Genomic DNA, 3,394 nt, shown 5'->3' with positions numbered 1-3,394 from the left:
CAGTATTGTAACTGTTTTGGCTGTGAGCTTGCTAAGTCGAGAATGAATAAAGGGTAATTTCCTATATATATATATATATATATATATATATATATATATATATATATATATATATAGAGAGAGAGAGAGAGAGAGAGAGAGAGAGAGAGAGAGAGAGAGAGAGAGAGAGAGAGAGAGAGAGAGAGAGAGAGAGAGAGAGAGAGAGAGAGAGAGAGAGAGAGAGAGAGAGATATCTATATATCTATATATTGTGAGCGAGCTTGCCACTCACTCAGGTTCGTTGCCCCTTTAAGAACTGCGACCCAGCACACAGAAATGGATTTTCAAAGCGTGGTTGCGCTATTTTTAATAATACACAATCAAAACACAAACAAACTCCTAACTCCGTTTTTGGAGCGCTTACTATACACACTGGAACCTGACTCACTCGCAGGACGGCTAAGCCGTTTACCTGCCCCAAACCTTAACAGGTTTAAACTGTACCTCTTTCTCCGGACTGCTCAGAAGCAGAGCACCTCTCCTGCTTCCTTCTACTCAGCAGCCCGGGAGCACACTGGCTTCACTCCTTAAATACCCTGCACCTGGTCCTAATTTAATAACAACCACCAGGTGCAGGGGATAATTAAACAATAAAACAATTAACCAATTTAAATTAACAATAAACAAATACAATTAAACTAAAACCAGTGTGCATTTTCACATGTTTTCTGTGCAGGGAGGTTTTAACCCCCTCCCTGCTGTCTCACAATATATATATATATATATATATATATATATATATATATATATATATATATATATATATATATATATATATATATATTAAATAAAACGGTTGGTAAGTCATGAATTCAAAATGCAGATAGAGTCTGAATTTTAAGCATTTTCAATCATTAGGACTAATTATATTTTTGGAAGAAAAAAAAAACTACTAAATACAAATAATTTTCCACCACTTAATATCTGCATTATTTATTATCCTGGATGCATTGCTGTCCTTTTTATATATACATAGAAAATGTAGGTCTTAGGATCTGTTTACTTGTTTGAACATTCCCCTGGCACATCCTGCCATGTGCATACATTTGTATGTAGTCTCACATCGCCCCAATTATAATAAAAAATGAAAGCCGTCAGATAATAGCTGCTTGGATCTATTTTATCATGCAAGGTTGTCATCCTGTTCAAAACATTTAGGTAGGAGAAGTGCTACAGCTGAAACGTGTTCTTTACAGTCACAGCCAATAACCCTGCTGACCTTCTGCTCAAATAACAGCATGGCAAGTCTTACAACTGGCAAGCCTGTTGCTTAAAGGCAAGTTACTATAATCCCATGCTGAGCAGTGAGATACATCTGACAGCTCCCTTGTCAACGTTCAGTCAGGCAGTTTCACAGAGCATAATAAATAGGGACGGTGGCAGAAAATAAGACAGAATACAAATACCTCGGTTACAGCCCCATGGTAACCTGTTTTGTTGTTTGCAATGTTCTTCATCCCGGTTGTCATGGAGAAAATGAACAAACCAGCATTCTATCTCTAATATTTATAGTGTACAGTGGTTCTGTAGCAATTATGGATCCACTTCAAAATACAGGTACTACAATGTAGCAAAACTGAACTTTTGTACATTATTTAATATGTGTAAATTATAGAATCAGGAAAATGATTTTGTTAACTGCATAGTGTTAATGTATGTAACACTCCATAACAGAGAACGTTCCATAACGGTGTGCTGAAATGTCTTTAAATTATTAACCAGTAATTTTCACAGGAAACTTTCATTGGAATTATTTTCAAATGTCTTGTTCACAATTCAATCTCTCATTTTAATTAAAAACACTTTCAATCCTCAGCGGAGAGATCAGTTAATGAAATGAAACAAGATTCAGGATATTCAGTAACACAATTAAAGGAATGTTGATTTTGTAATATGTTAGAGGCATTTCCTTTCAGCTTGTCATCCTCTTGAGTTGATTCAAGTGAATGATTATTGTCTGAATAAGTGTGTTTAAAGTGAACAACAGAACAACAAATGAAATGCTTAGTGGGAAACCATTATGCTGAGTAGAAAGCATCTGGCCCTTGAAGCAGGAAGTGTGAATAAAATACTGCATACAAAATACAAAAAGAAAAAGTGATGCAAATTCTATATTAACAGCGAATTATGCTTTGTTCTGTTCATTTTTGTTGTATGTTGTTGTATTTAATTGTCCTTGATATTTATAAGAGATGGCTTATGAAAATGTATCAGAACGCATCAAATCAATGTTGCAGTGCTGTATGCTGTACTGGAAAACTCAAACTGTTAGTCCTGCAGAATGAAAGTTGTCTTTTGGCAATGCAGGCTGCAGTAATAGAGCTCCATTAGGTTACTGTCATTTGCATTGCTGCTAGCTCTGAGATTTCACTTCACAGCACAGTAATCAAAACAAGGGGATGACAGTTGTACTTTCTAAATAGGATTTTCCAAAACTGCAAAGGCAGAAATAAATAAACATTGATTTCTTTTAAAGTTTTGAGGTGCTGATTAATTAAAGATGGCTGCTAAAAGCTCCCTGTGCTGTATGAATTAACTGTGAGTTAAATCTTGGTATCAGATAGATTGTGTTTTCTATAGACATTTTGTATGTATTTTGCAAACACAAACATGTGTACTTGTATGGTGTACATATTATTTTATAGACTCCTCCTTGTTCATTGCCAAACCAGGTTTTAATTAAATTAAAATGATTTAGTGATGAACTCTGGTTAAGCATAAGTTAGTGTTAATCAGGTTAAAAAAAAAAATTGGAAGCCTGAGAATTTTCCAAAACTATCATTGTCTGGCATTTGCATTCCATATTGGTCAATGAAGTTACTCTGGGTGACAGGGGAATGGTGAACACCATAGTAAAAGCAATACAAAATACTTTTCACTTTATTTTTTCTTACTACACAATCATCTTTGTACCTAAACTGTGTACAACTGAATCAATAAGAAACGTGTTTTTGTAAGCATTCCCGCATTTAATGAATGACAACATACAGAAAACACATTTCAGCCTTTTTCAGCTTTTAGCTGCTATCTTGTAAGTTCATCAATTTGAGGATCAATTGTACTTCTCTAATGACCCTCTTTGCTATATTTTATTCAGTGTTTTCAAGGTTATTTTATGCTTTTATTATTTATTGTAGTGTGTAAGCGTTTTCTTTCCTTTCATATCTTCAATGTCCATTAGTGAATGTATCTAATTTTTCCGCCAACTGTTCAGCTACTGTATGTAATATCTACTTTTGCATCACTGGGTTTATTACCTGCTTAATGCTCAGGACCCCCACCCCCCCCCCACCCCCCATTGTATGTTTCTTTATTTTGCCTTGTTTTAACATGAGATCCAAGTTTTAATCATTTC

The sequence above is a fragment of the Acipenser ruthenus genome, chromosome 13, assembly GCF_902713425.1.
Source record: "Acipenser ruthenus chromosome 13, fAciRut3.2 maternal haplotype, whole genome shotgun sequence".
Classification (NCBI taxonomy): Eukaryota; Metazoa; Chordata; class Actinopteri; order Acipenseriformes; family Acipenseridae; genus Acipenser; species Acipenser ruthenus.
The sequence above is the reverse complement of the archived record's forward strand: the minus strand, read 5'-3'. Positions refer to the sequence as shown.